Below are 15,718 nucleotides of genomic sequence, written 5' to 3'. Positions count from 1 at the left end.
GCCATAAATGACTATACTGTGTGGCTTACAGCAACAGAAATTGATTGTCACAGTTCTGAAGGCCAGAATTCCAAAGTCAGGTGCTGGCAGGGACTCACTGCCTCCAGAAGCTCTAGGAGTGAATCCGTTCTTTGCCTCTCCCAGCTTCTGGAAGCTGCTGGCCAGCGTGCCTTGGCTTGTGACTGTACCATTCTAATCTGTGCCTCCATCTTTATATGGCCTCTCCCTCTTTTGTGTGTCCAATCTCCTGTCTCTCTTTATAAGGACACTGGTGGTGGCATCTTGGGCCCACCCAGATAATCTACAATAGTATTTTCATCTCAATATCTTTAACTTAATTACATCTGTAACGACCTCCAAATAAGATAATATTCACAGGTTCTGGGGTCTGGGACTGGGCAGATCTGGGGAGCCATTATCAGCCAACCAGCCACTAACTCCTTGATTTTTCACAGCTCCCCTACTATCACTATAGCGTATACTTTGAGAAATGCGGATTTGAGAAAAATAAGCTATTAGAAAGAACGAGGGTGGAGATGGGAGTACAATACAGAAAGAAACAACTTGAAAATTTAAAAGGATACTGCAATTGACAGGCCCTGCTCAGGCTGGGAAGGACTGGTGGAGATTGGCTAAACTCTCCTGCTGATTCTTTGTGTCGGTCAAGGACTGGGACCCACTGCATACAAAGACATGGAGAGGTAATTAGTCTGCTGGAGTAATGACTGTGCTGTGCTTCTCATGTGATTAGGTTGGGGAGGTTGTCTGGGTATGGGTGGTTTTCAAGAGCTCTCCAGGTAATTGTAATGCATAGCAAGAGTGGAAAACAGCTAGACAATTGTGTTGAGGCAATGAAAACTTCAAAATACAGCTGTTAATGAACATGATCTTCAAGAGGAGTAACAAGGTTCATAATGTCAACATCAATAATTAACCCTCTTGACCATCTCAGTGAGATAATAATAGGGGAGTGTCAGGAGCACTGGCTACCTACGTGGGGGTGGGCTGGGGGAAGCATGGCAAGTGTGAGGTGCAGAGGAAAAGCAGCCACTGATGTTCAAGAGTCCCAGTCCCCAGATGGAGTCTACAGGGCCAGGGCTGGGGGGACATAGGGAACCGGCAGAGAGCTTCCAAGAGTTGCCAGAAAGAAAGGGAAGCCGTTGTTCATTTTTAAGTTTTTTAAAAATTAAATTTATTGGGGCGACATTGCTTAATAAAGTTATATAGGTTACAAGTATACAATTCTGTAATACTTCATCTGTATTTTGCATTGTGTGTTCACCACCCAAATCCAAATCTCCTTCCATCACCATATATTTGATCCCCTTTACCCTTTTCTCCCTCTCCCTCCCCCTTTACCCTCTGGTAACCACTAAACTGTTGTCTGTGTCTATGAGTTTTTGTTTGTCTTGTTCGTTTATTGTTTTCTTTTTCCCCTGCTTTTTATTATTTTAATTTTAAAAATAATTTTGTATTTTTTCAATTATAGTTGACACTCAATATTATATTAATTTCAGGTGTACACCATAGTGGTTAGACATTTATGTAACTTACAAAGTGAGCCCCTTAATTAGTCTAGTACCCACCTGGCACAATACGTAGGTTTTTTCTTTTTCCTGTCCTGATTGGGTGTTTTCTGCTACCTTGTCTTCCAAATGGCTGATTCAGTCCTTTGCTTCATCTAACCTACTGTTGATTCCCTCTAATGTATCCTTCATTTCAGTTATTGTATTCTTCACTTCTGACTTTTTCATGTTTTCTACCTCCATGTTTATGTGTCCTAACTTTTTGTTAAAGTTCTCCCTGAGATCATTGAGCATCCTTATAATCAGTGTTTGGAACTCTGCTTCTGGTAGTTGGCTTACCTCCATTTTGTTTAGTTCTTTTTCTGGAGTTTTGTCCTGTTCTTTCATTTGGGACATGTTTCTGTGTCTCCTCATTTTGGCCGCCTCCCTGTGTTTGTTTCTATGTATTAGGTAGGGCTGCTATGTCTCCTGGTCTTGGTAGAGTGACCTTATGTAGTGGGTGTCCTGTGGGGCCCAGTGGTGCAATCTTCCTGGTCACCAGAGCCAGGTGCTACAGGTGTGTTCCTTGTGTGGGTTGTGTGTGCCATCCTGTTGTAGTTGAGCCTTGGTCGCTGTCGGCATGTCAATGGGAGGGATTGACCCTCGGGCTGACTGGCTGCGAGGACTGCTGGTGACTACAGTGGAGGAGCTGTTGTACAGGGGCTGACCCTACAGAGCAGGATTTGCTTTAGCAGGGCTCTGGTGCCTGCCCAGTCTGCCCTTTGGGTATGTCATCTGTGGAGGTGGTTGGATGGTGCTCTGGTGTGGTCTGAAGCTGGCTACCTGGTGTTTTGGTTCTGAAGGCCTCTTGAGAGGGCCTCCATTGCAGACCAAGGTCAACTGCTGCCTGTGCCCTGCCCGGGGCCACTTGGTAGGAGTTACAAAGTGATCTGCAGATGGTTGGCACCTGCACTGGGCTTGGAGGTGCCTGGGAGAGGTAAGCTGTGAACTGAGGCCAGCTGCCGCTAGTGCTGGGCTTGGGGCTGCTTAGCCAGAGGTACAGGGCATGCTAAGGCTGTCCGTCACCCATCTGGGGTCCATGGACCCTCGAGAGTTGTCCAAGAAAGTTTGCAACACGGGCTGGGGTGGCTGCCCGCCACCGAAAGAGCCTGTGGTGATGCCTGAGAGGGTGGGGCAGGGCCCCAGAGATTCACCAGGGCGAAGTGAGCAGAGCGCACCAGGCCAATCAGATTCAGATTTGACCGTGGGGGGGGAGGACTCAACACAGGAAAGATGGCGCCCGCCTGCTGGCTGCATAGGAGGAGAGCTTGGCACAGGGACAGCGGATTGTGTCCCTCCGGCCCTGGCTGTGAGGCCACACAACTCAGTCTCTCCCTGTATGTGTCTGGCACCTCCTGAGCTGCTGTCTCTTCTCGGGAACCCAGGGTAAGTGCCTGCAAGTAGCGAGTTTGTGCGTGGGCCTTTAAGGGGATGTCCGGGTGTCCAGCAGTTTTCCTTATCACCTGGATGAATGGAATACCCACTGATTTTCATGGCCAGCTCTTGTGGGGGTTCCTCTTCCTGGCACTTGGACCCTGGGCTGGGGAGCCCAGTGTGGGCCTGAGACCTCCGACTCCCCAGGGGAGTCCTCCACAGCCGAGATAGCCCTCCTGATTTTTAACCACCACACATGGGTGTGGGACCAGCTGTTCCACGTCTCCGCTGCTCCTACCAGTTTCAAGGTGGCGTCTTCTGCATGTCCTTAGTTATAGGACTTCTGTTCAGCTAGACTTCAGGAGGTTCTCAATGATGGTTGTTCTGTAGTTTGGTTACAATTTTTATGTGGTTGTGAGAGGAGGCCAGCACAGCATTTACCTATTCCACCATCTTGACTGGAAGACTCATTTTTTGCTTTCAGTTTTATATCACACATATGAGTGAAATCAGATATGGTTCTCAACTTTTCCCATCTGACTTATCTCAGTTAGCATGATAAGGTATTGTTTATTGAATAAAAAAGGGGAAAGCCCGTGGCCTGGGTCCAGTGGTCACTGGCATCTACTCCCTTCTAGCCCGGCAGGATGGAGCAACACTGCCATGACTGCTGAGGTCAGAGTGGGGGTTTCTTGGCAACTCTACTGATTCTCATAGATAGAGAAGTTGGCCTTTAGGATGGGTCAAATGCTTTTGGTGCCAAAGTATTAAATGTGCTCATGAGGTTCATGTTAACTGGTATGAGACTACACAAAGGGTGGACTAAACCTTGTTGAGGTTGGGGCTTCCAAAAACGAATCCTCCTTCCCTTCTCTATGGGGTCTTATCCAGGGCTTATCAGGGGTCATTCCTATCCATATCTCCCTAAGTCCCCCATCTCCCTGGGGAGATAAGCCAGGCAGGCATTATTGCTATTTTTTCTCATTTTAAAAATTGTGGTAAATATACATAAAACTTACCAGTTTAACCTTTTTTGGGGACAGGGAATCATAGATAAATTTTTATGATAGGCAATGTATTCTGTGTACATAGAACATCACATTTATCTCAAAATCCCAAATAATTTCAGCATATCGAACAGATAAAATGGGATGATGGCTTTGAAGCTGCTTTTTGTAAACTTTAAAGTTCTAGATTATTTTGAATAATTATAAATAGCAGGAAGAATGCACTATTTACTACATTTTATGTGTGACTCTCAGCCTTCTCCCCCCAAAATTATGGGGTGGAGTCAGAACTGTATGTCAACATGGAATTAGACTCTTGGTTTTTTTTTTAAGATTTTGATTGGGGAATTCGGGGGATGGGAACAGTGCTGGGGAATTGGGGGAAGGGGAACAGACAAGTTGCTTAGACTCTTTGTTTTGAGTTATTTAATTTAGACACTTATTATTTTAATGCAAGTGCTTTTACTTTGGTAGCTGGTGTGCAATTTTTAAAAATTGTGGCAAAATACACACAACTTAAAGTTTCACATTTAACCATTTTTTGTGTTCAGTGGCATTAAATATATTCACAAGTTTGTGCAACCATCCCCACCATCCATCTCCAGAACTCTTTTCATCTTCCTCAACTGAAACTCTGTCCCCATTAAACACTAACTCCCATCCCCCCCAGCCCCTGGCAAGCACCATTCTACTTTCTGTGTCTTTGCATTTGACTATTCTAGGGACCTCATATAAGTGGAATCATACAGTATTTGTCCTTTTGTGACTGGCTTACTGCAAGCATAATATCTTTAATGTTCTTCATGTGGTAGCATGTAATTGGATTTCTTTCCTTTTTAATGCTGAATAATATTCCCTTGAATCCATCAATAGACATTTATGTTGTTTCCAGCCTTTGGCTATTGAGAATCGAATTTAAGTTGGTTTAGAAAAACAATAAAGCTTCAGTCCTATCACCCCATCTGGCATCACTGCTGTGTCACAGGGCACTGCAAGTAGACATTTGTTTACTTTAGGTTCCAAGAGGAAGGCTTCCAGGCTGCCAAGAGCTGAGAAGCACGGAGAACCCCTAGCAGGTTATCACCAGCCTGCAGAGAAGCCCAAGGACCTGAAAGGGGCTACAAAATGAAACTTTTGGCCTCTCGGCTTTACAACTGGGTGTATGGTGCATGGTGCCTCTGTCATGCAGGAAAGCAAGCCTATGTGCTGCCGTGACAGTGGGAAGCAGGCCTTGTGCTCTAATTCCATCCGATAGGGTGAGTGACTCGAAATTTGAAATGAAGAACGGGGCCTGGAGACCAGGCGGTACCATAGAGGCAGCCAAGAACTCCGCAGCCAAAACCATCCACCCAAGTTTCACCCCAAAAGAAGCCACTTTCAGAACACAACCTTAGAATAAACTGTGTAGGATCTAAAGGGTGCAGGGAGCTGGAAGGCCTGGCTGCAACTCTCCCAGCAGAACGAGCGACTGGCTAACTAACTTGGTCACCAGCAGGTCTCTCCTGCCCCCCAGTGCCATTGGCGGCCCAAAGTCCCCACTTTGCCCCAGACTCCAGACCTCTCCTCTCAGTCAGCTTCTTCTGTGTCCTATTTCCTTCCTCAGGTCACAGCACTGTATTTTCCAAGGTAACAAACACCTAGCTAATCTAATCTAATCTAATCTGAGAGAATTTAGTGAGTATTATTGGATTAATGTGCAATTATTCCTAGAAAATACCTTTTGCATTCTAGACACACACAGGCCTTAAACTGGAAGAATGGGAATTTCCATTACCGTGACAGGCTAGGAAAGGAGGCAATTTTTAAGGAGTGGGAATGTTAAGACCAAATGTAAAAATTTTAAGCAGTCTTACCTATTCCTACAGCTGAAAAGGTTTTTGCGTCTCATTTTTTAAAAGCTACCAATCCATGGAATCTTTTCTCTAAAATTTTCTCCACCTCCTCAGTACTGAAAACCTCAGAAGAGTCGGGCTGTCCTTTGACCTCAGGTAATAACAATAGTTGGTAATGCCACAGCTGTACTTCATCAATGGGGTTTTTAGTGCTTCTTAAAAAACAAAAATACTACTTCCTCAGTTATTTAAAGTAATCGTGCCTTATAATGAATTCTTTTAATTTTGGTCAATTTTTTGGTAAACTTAATAGGCAACTTCAGAGATATGCAAAAACTCTTAGAAAGAACAGCTATCATTTAGTATATATGTTGTTTGTCTACATAATATATGTTCTTAACCAGTTACACACATTGTCTCACTCCTCATAACAACCCTATGAACTAGAAGCTATTATCCCCATTTTTCAAATGAGAAACCTGAGGTGCTGAGAAAAAAAAAAAAAGAAAAACAATAAAGAAGCAATATTTCTTGCATACCTAGGTTATGGTCTGGGGCTAATAATAAGACAAAAACACAACTTTCAATCTACCGAGGAGCTTGGGTACAGTGGGAGAGAAGGCAGAAGGGAGCCACACGGTGACATGGGAAATCACAGGCTTAAAATGAAGCTTTTTATTTTCTTTAGCCGTGATCAGAGACCACAGACTCCCTCATGGAACAGTTGCTACAAAGTAGCTTTATAGTAAAAGTGAGAGAGGATGAAAAATAACTGTGATGCTCTTAAGAACATCACCTACGTAAATCAGCCCACCCTTTGGGAGAGCGATTGGACAGTAGCAAGAAAACAAATGCACCTTTTATGACTCAGCAACCCCAAGAGCACAAGAGCTGAAAAATACATGGACAAGCAGCTTTCCTTGTTTCTAGTCTTCCTCCAGGGCCTCAAGCTGACATCTCCCACCTGTGACAGCCTCCTGTCTGATTTTCCTGTGCCCAGCCTGGCTGCTCTATGAAAGACTGCTCAGAATACCAACTCGATCACATCAGCTCCCTTTTCAATACTCTACAATGCCCTTCTATACTGCCCTCTGTACACAGGCCGACACATGAGCTGGCTCCTTACCAATGACCCCACTTTCCAAGCATGCTGGAAACGCCTGTCTGCACCTCTGCAAATGCTCCTTGCTAACTCAGTGGCCTCCTCAGCCATCATGAAGCTCTTCCTTTCAGCAGCTGGCCTGGCGTGCCCAATGCAGTAGTAGTTGTTTCTGCTCTGGGCTCTCACAGTACGGTGTGTGCCTGGATGGAACAGAAATCATAATTTTAAAAATAATTCTTTCTCCTCCACTGATGATTTCTTTGAAGGTACAGGTTATGCCTGCTATCTTGATATTGCCTCCATGTTCTAAGATTCTCAATAGTTCTCTCCAAGGATGTGGTTTCAGGCACATGGGGCTCCTCATTCTTTCCAAACACCTCCTTCTGGTGCTAGAACTGGAGATTTCTTCAACACCAGAGGGGTGGGGGTGCAGTAAATCCTCCTCTCACTTAGGTGGCTCAACAAAAGAACACAGTATTGGACTGCACACCTGCATCTGTCACTTCCTGGGCCACCATGGGCAAATCAGTCTTGGAGCTTCTGTTTCTTCTCAGTAAAATGAGCATAATAATAATAGCTTCCCTTGGAGACTGTCGTGAGGGTACTGAGATGAAATGAAAGTGCTTTGCCAATTGTCATGTGCCACGCATTAATAACCCCAAGATCTGCTCTAGTTAAAAGGAGCCCAGAAAGAGACAGAAAAACTAGGTCCCTAATTTAGGAACCGGGTTGCTACAGATGAAAGCCTTCCTGTTCCTTCTCCACTGTTCAGACTAACTTCGTGCTTAATTCTGCCTTCGCCTACAGGACATTGGCCGTCTTTTTTACTCTAGCCCCAGTGATAGTAAAGCACCATCTTTCTTCCATGTTGTGGTCAGCTGGGTATTGGAGTCACATTTCTGCCTTCAAATCTCAACTCCGCCATTTTCTAGCTGCTTGACGTTGGACGGGCTGCTTATCCTGTCAGGGCCTCTGTTTCTTCATCTTCTATTTCCTAGGTATGTGATGAGGAATAAATGAGGCCATCTAACTGTTCCTTTCGATTTCACTAATCTCCTCCTCTACTCTTATTCAGCCTCCCACACATTTAATCACACCTAGGATGCCTTCTTCACTCAACCAAAGTTTCATTTTCAAGATTTTAAACTTGGAAGTCCTCTTTTCTGAGAACAACCCCTGGTTCTTTCAGTTTTCTTTCTTCCACCAAAGTCACTGTCTTCAGCTTGGCTTCTAGCCCCTCAAGGCACCATCATTTTCCCAGACCATCTTGGTCTGGTCTCAGCCACCCTCTCCCACAAGCCAGAACCCCATAACCAGCCATGTGATCGTGCTGTCACTGCCACCTGGCCTTTCCACACTCTCTTTCTCTGGGTGACCTCCGGGCCAGGATAACCCACCTGTGTACTGTTTTGGCTTCCAAATGTCCAAGTTTAAAGGAGAAAAGTTATTTCCTCCTATGCTATGGGAGCACACTCATGACTAGAAAGTCCTCCTGCTCTGCTTAATGTCCTCCTGCCTTTCCTTGCCCACAGTCTCCCCTGCTGGGTGTCCTGGCTCCCACTGCATAGGACCTCTTCCAGACCTTGCTCCAACAATAATCCCCTATGGCGCTTGCCTCCTCAGTTGTCCTTTCTACACTCCTCCTCAGCATACAACAAACTCAGATCTCCTCCATTTGAAAACCACCTTCTTGGCCCTCCACTCAGATACCACCCTATGGCAATCCGTCCCAACATCAAACTTCTTCAAAGAATATTCTACACGTGTTCCCCACCCGCTTATCACCTACGCACTTGTTAATTCCTTACAATATGACTTCTGCTTTCACCACTCTCTTTGGTTGCCAACCTAATGACCACTAACGGTCTCCTAGCTGCCAAACTCAGATGGCTTAACTGTCTTTTTTGAAGCATTCTCCTCCCTTGATCTCCTTTGCTGGCTCATTATGGTTCTCCTTCTGTCTGTTCTCCTCCTTAGCCCCTTAGCCATGATGCTCTTCTCTCAACACCACTCACTTGCTGGCAGGCTTTGTTTTTACAGGTCAGAGAGTAAATATTTTTGGCTTTGTGGACCAAGAAGCAAAATCAAGGATATTTTATAGCTACTTATACAAACATTTAAAATGGCAAAAAACTATTTTTAGCTCACAAGCTGTACAAAAACAGGTTGTGGGTTTGATTTGCTCTGTGGGCTATAGTTGACCCTTGGTTTCAACCACCACCTCTAAGCAGAAAACGCCCCCATCGACACCTCCAGCTCCCACCTCTCTGGAGCCACCTGCCTACGTGCTCCTCAAATTCAGTATGTCCAAAACAAAACTCATCCCCCCCTCAAATCACTTCCTTTTCCTGAATTACCTATTTTTGTTAATGATCTCATAATTATCTCAGTCACCCAGGTTCAAAATCTTAGTCACCTCTGACCTTTGCCTCCTTCTCTAAACTACTGGCAGTTTTACTTCCTAACCATCTCTTGAAAACCTTGCCTCTTCTCCATTCCATTCAGATTGTCCTGGTCTAGGTCCTTAGCATCTCTTCCCTAGACAGTTGTCACAGCCTCCTCACTGGACCCCAATTCAAGCCAGGCTCTATACTGCACTCAGGGATTCTCTTTTTAGGTCATTTTTTTATTGTGATAAAAAACACGTAATGTAAAACAAGATTTGCCATTTTAATAATTCTTAAGTGTACAGTTCAGTAGTGTTAAATATATTCACACTGTTGTGAAACAGACCTCCAGAAATTTTTATCTTGCAAATCTGAAAATTTATACCTATTAAACAACAAATTCCCTTTCTCCCTTTCCCCCAGCCTCTGATAGCCACCATTCTACTTTCTGTTTCTATGAATTTGACTTCTTTACATGCCTCATATAAGTGGAATCATGCAGTATTGGTCTTTTTGTGACTGGCTTATTTCACTTATCATAATGTCCCCAAGGTTTATCCATGTTATAGTGTGTGTCAGAATTTCCTTTTTTAAAAAAAACATAAATAATAGTCTACTGTATGTATGCACCACATTTTCTTCATTCATTCATTGACGGACACTTGTATTGCTTCCACCTCTTGGCTATTGTGAATCATGCAACTGTGAACATGGGTGTACAAATATATTTTTGAGACTCTGCTTTCAAATCTTTTAGATATATACCCAGAAGTGGAGTTGCTGGGTCACAAGGTAATTCTATTTTTAATTTTTTGAGGAAACTCCTTACTGTTTTCCATAGTGGCTGCACCATTTTGCAATCCCATCAACAGTGTCCAAGGGCTCCCAATTTCTCTACATCCTCACCAGCACTTGTTGAATTTTTTTTAATGGTAGCTATCCTAATGAGGTGATATGACATTGTGGTTTTGATTTGCATTTCCCTTATGATGAATGACACTGAGCATCTTTTCATGTGTTTTATGGCCATTTGTATATATTCTTGGAAAAATGTCTATTCAAATCCTTTACATTTTTAAATTGGGTTATTTGATTTTGTTGAGTTTTAGGAGTTCTATATATATTCTGGATATTAACCCCTTACCAGATACATGATTTGTAAGTATTTAAGTATTCTCTCCCATTCTATAGGTTGCCTTTTCAATTTTGGTTGTGTTTTTTGATGCACAAAACTTTTTAAGTTTGATGTATTTCCACTTGTCTATTTTTGCTTCTGTTGCCTATGCTTTTAGTGTCATAGCTAAGAAATAACTGACAAGTCCAATGCCATGAAGCTATTCTTCCACGTTTTCTTCTAGGAGTTTTATATTTTCAGGTCTTATATATATTTTTAGGTCTTTATTTTTAGTTGATTTTTGATATGGTATAAGGTAAGGGTCCAACTTCATTCTTTTGCATGTGGATACCAATTTTTCCAACATGGTTTGTTGAAGAGACTGTGCTTTCCCCATTGAGTGGTTTTGGCACCCTTCTCAAAGATCATTTGACCCTAGGTGAGGGTTTATTTATGAATTCTCTATTCTATTCCATTGGTCTATTCATATGCCAATATGCTAGTACAACACTGTTTTGATTACTGTAGTGTTGTAATATGTTTTCAAATCAGGAAGTGTGAGTCCTCCAACTTTGTTCTTTTTCAAAATTGTTTTGGCTATTCAAGGTCTCTTGAAAGTTCATATAAATTTTAGGATAAATTTTTCTATTTCTGAAAAAAAAACAACAACCTGCCATTGGGGTTTTGACAAGGATTGTATTGAGTCTGTAGATCACTTTAGGTAGAGTATTAGTTAGGGTTCTCCAGAGAAACAGAACCAATAGAATGAGTGTGTGTGTGTGTGTAAAATGTATGATACGAAATTGTTTCATGGAATCATGGAGGCTGGTAACTCCCAAGATTTGAAGGGTGAGTTGGCAAGCTGGAGACCCAGGAGACCCAATGGTTTAATTCTAGTCCATGTTACAAGGCCTAAGAACCAGGGGAACCGATGTTTCAGTTGTGTATAAGGGCAGGAAAAGAAGCTGATGTCCCAGTCCAAAAGCTTTCATGCAGAAGGAATTCTCTCTTACTCGAGGAAGGTTTAGACTTTTGTTCTATGCAGGCCTTCAACTGATTGAACGAAGCCCACCCACATTAGGGATGTCAATCTGTTTTACTCAGCTGGCTGATTTAAATGTTAATCTCATCAAAATACCCTCACAGAAACACCCAGAATAATGTTTGACCAAATATCTGGGCGCCCTGTGGCCCAGTCAAGTTGACACATAAAACTAAACATCACAGGTAGTATGGATGTTTTAACAGTATTAAGTCTCCCAATTCATGTACACAGATGCCTTTCCATTTATTTGCATCTGCTTTGATTTCTTTCATCAGTGTTTTGCAGTTTTCAGTGTACAAGTTTTTCAACTCCTTAAGTTTATTCCTAAGTATTTTATTCTTTTTGATGCTATTTTATTTATTATTTTTTAGCATGTTGAATCTTCTCCCCCCCCCCTCTCTTTTTAAAGATTTTATTGGGAAATTGAGGGAAGGGGAACAGTGTTGGGGAATTGGGAAAGGGGAACCAGCCAAGTTGTTGTCCTTCAATCTTAGTTGTGGAGGACGCAGCTAGATCAGCTTCAAAGTCCAGTCACCATCCGGCCGCCTGTCAGCAGCTCACAGCCACTCAGCTCAAGGTGCCGTGTGCAATCTTAGTTGTAGGTGGGTATAGCCCACCGTCCCATGTGGGAGTCGAACTGGAAATCTTGTTGCTAAGAGCACACGCTCTAACTACTGAGCCCTCCAGCTGCCCATGGGCAGCTCAGGGCAGCTCAGTTCAAGATGCCATGTTCAATCTTTTTTTTTTTTTTTAGATTTTTTTTATTGGTGAATTGGGGGGATGGGAACAGTGCTGGGGAATTGGGGGAAGGGGGACAGACAAGTTGCTGTCGTTTTGTTCTTCAGTCTAGTTGTGGAGGATGTTGCTTCACTGGCCCAAGTTGGCACCATCATTGCGCTCTTCCCAGGTGAGGCAGATCAGTCGCCGGCTTCTGGACGGCCGCTCACTGCGGCTGCTGGCCGCTCACGCTGGCTGCTGGCTACACACGGTAGCCCATGGTAACCCACTGCCACAGGGACTGCAGCCCACGCCGTCGCCGGCGACTCACAGCAGCCCAGCTCCAGGTCGAGCTGCTGTTCAGCATCTTAGCTGTAGAGGGCAGTGTCACCGGCCCTCATATGTGGGATCCGAACCGGGGCCCTCTGGCATCCCAAGCGAGTTCTTAACCATCGCGCCACTCGGCCGGCCCGCCATGTTCAATCTTAATTGCCGGTGGGCATAGCCCACTACCCCATGCAGAAATCAGACTGGCAACCTTGTTGTTGACAGCATGTGGTCTCACCAGCTGAGTCATCCTGCCACCTGTTGGCAGCTCAGTGGCAGCTCAGTTCAGGTGCAGCTCACTGGCCCATGTGGGAATCGAACCGGCGACCCTGTTGCTCAGAGCTCACGCTCTTAACCAACTGAGTCACTCAGCTGGCCCTTGATGCTATTTTAAATGGAATTATTTTCTTAATTTCTTTTTCAGATTGTTCGTTGTTAGTGTATAGAAATGCAACTCATTTTGTTTGTTGCTTTTGTGTCCAACAACTTTCCTGAATTTATTAGTTCTAACAGTTTATTTTTTTGTAGAATATTTAAGGTCTTCTACATATAAGATCATGCCATCTGCAAACAGAGATAATTTTAAGTCTTTCTGATTTGGATGCCTTTTATTTCTTTCTCTTGTCTAATTGCTCAGCTAGGACTTCCGGTACTATGTTGAATACAAGAGGTGAGAGTGGGCATCCTTTCCTTGTTCCCTATCTTAGAAGAAAAGCTTGCAGTTTTTCATCATTCAGTATGATATTGGATGTGGGCTTTTTGTATATGACCTTTATTATGTTGAGGTAATTTCCTTCTCTTCCTAGTTTATTCAGTTAAAAAAATATATATATCACGAAAGGGTGTTAAATTTTTCAAATGCTTTTTTATACATTGGTTGAGGTGATCATATGATTTTTATCCTTCATTATGTTCATGTGCTGTATCATATTGATTGATTTTTGTATGTTATCCTTGCATCCAAGGGATAAATCCAACATGGCCATGATGTATGATCCTTTTAATGTGCTGTTGGATTCGTTTTGCTAGTATTTTGTTGAGGATTTTTGCATCTATATTCATCTGGGTAACTGGCCTGTAGTTTTCTTTTCTTATGGTGTCTTTGTCTGGCTTTGGCAACAGGGTAATGCTGGCCTCATAAAATGAGTTTGGAAGTATTCCCTTCTCTTCAGTATTTTGGAAGAGTTTGCGAAAGATTGGTATTAATTCTTCTTTATGTCTGGTAGAATTCACCAGTGAAGCCATCTGGTCCTAGACTTTTTTGTTGTTATTGAGAGGTTTTTGATTACTAACTTAATTTCCTGTTTTTTTTTTTATTGGCCTGTCAGCCTTCCTATTTCTTCTTGATTCAGTCTTGGTAGGTTGTGTGTTTCTAGGAATTTATCCATTTCTTCTAGGTTATCTAATTACTTGGCATACAATTGTCCATAGTATTCTCTTATAATTATTTTTATTTCTGTGGCATTGGTTGTAATGTACCCTCTTTCATTTCTGATTTGAGTTGAGCTTTTCTCTTTTTTTCTTAGTTAATATAGCTAAGCATCTGTCAATTTTGTTGATCTTTTAAAAACCAAGATGGTGTTCATTTTTTCTGTTGTTTTCTCTGTTTTTATCTCTGCTTTAATCTTTATTATTTCCTTCCTTCTGCTAGCTTTGGGTTTAGTTTGTGCTAAGTTCCTTTAGGTGCAAAGTTACATTGTTGATTTGAGATCTTTGTTGTTGTTTTTAAAATTTTTATTGGGGAACAGTGTGTTTTTCCAGGACCTATCAGCTCCAAGTCAAGTAGTTGTTTTCAATTTAGTTGTGGAGGGCGTTTTTCCAGGACTCATCAGCTCCAAGTCAAGTAGTTGTTTCAATCTAGTTGTGGAGGGCGCAACTCAGTATCCCATGTGGGGATTGAACTGGCAACCTTGGTGTTATGAGCACTGCACTCTAACCAACTGAGCTAACCGCCCTCCCCAAGATCTTCTTTTTTAATGTTCATATTTACAATTACAAATCCTCTTAGCATTGCTTTCACTGGATCCCATACGTTTTGGAACGTTGTGTTTTCATTTTCTTCTGTATCAAGTTACCTCTGTGACTTCTTCTTTGACCCACTGGTTGTTAAAAAATCTATTGCAAATTCCCACATATTTGTGGATTTTTCAGTTTTCTTTGTGCATTTTCTTTCTGGTTTCATTCCACTGTGATCAGAAAAGATACCTTGTATAATTTTAGTTTTCTTGAATGTGTTAGGACTTGTTTTGTGCCCTTACATGTGGCCTATCCTGGAGAACATTCCATATAGCATTGTCAAGTGTTCTATTTTCTTGTTGAGTTTCTGTCTGGTTGTTTTATCCATTATTAAAAGTGGGATATTGAAGTATCCTATTATTATGGTGCAGTTTACTTCTCCCTTCCATTATGTCAAACTTTTCTTCCTATATTTAGAAGCTCTGAGATTTAGTGCATAAATATTTATAATTGTTATATCTTGTTGGTGAATTGATTCTTTTAATAGTATATGAGGTCGGACAATTAAGTTCGGGAATCATCCTAGAAAAAGTGCTACATACCTCATTGCTGAATATCACTACAGTCACCTTCAAAGTACTCCCCTTGGGAAGCTATGCACCGACAACAGTGCCTAGTCCACCCTTCAAAGCAATTTGAGAACTCTTTTTCTGGAATGGCCATCAGAATGTCATTGTATTACCCTTGATGTCCTGAATTTCATCCAAATGTCTTCCTTTCAATATTTTTTCCTTTATCTTTGGGTAAAGAAAGAAGTCATTGGGGCCAGATCAGGTGAGTAGGGAGGGTGTTCCAATACAGTTATTTGTTTCCTGGCTAAAAACTCCTCACACACAGTGCCATGTGAGCTGGTGCATTGTCGTGATGCAAGAGCCATGAGTTGTTGGTGAAAAGTTCAGGTCGTTTCTTCACACAGCCTCTTCAGCACTTCCAAGTAGTAAACTTGGTTAACTGTTTGTCCAGCTGGTACAAATTCATAATGAGTAATCCCTCTGATATCAAAAAAGGTTAGCAAAATCGGTGCAACAAGTTTGTAAACTTAATTGTCTGACCAAGTATAATGTTCTTGGTCTCTTGTTACTGTTTTTTTATTTAAAGTCTATTTTGTCTGAATTAGTATAGCCACTCCTGCTCTCTTTTGGTTCCATTTGCATGGAATATCTGTTTCCATTTTTTTATTTTCAGCCTTACATCTAAACTGAATCTCTTGCAGACAGTGTATAGTTGGATCC

The sequence above is a fragment of the Hipposideros armiger genome, unplaced genomic scaffold, assembly GCF_001890085.2.
Source record: "Hipposideros armiger isolate ML-2016 unplaced genomic scaffold, ASM189008v1 scaffold_119, whole genome shotgun sequence".
Classification (NCBI taxonomy): domain Eukaryota; kingdom Metazoa; phylum Chordata; class Mammalia; order Chiroptera; family Hipposideridae; genus Hipposideros; species Hipposideros armiger.
The sequence above is the reverse complement of the archived record's forward strand: the minus strand, read 5'-3'. Positions refer to the sequence as shown.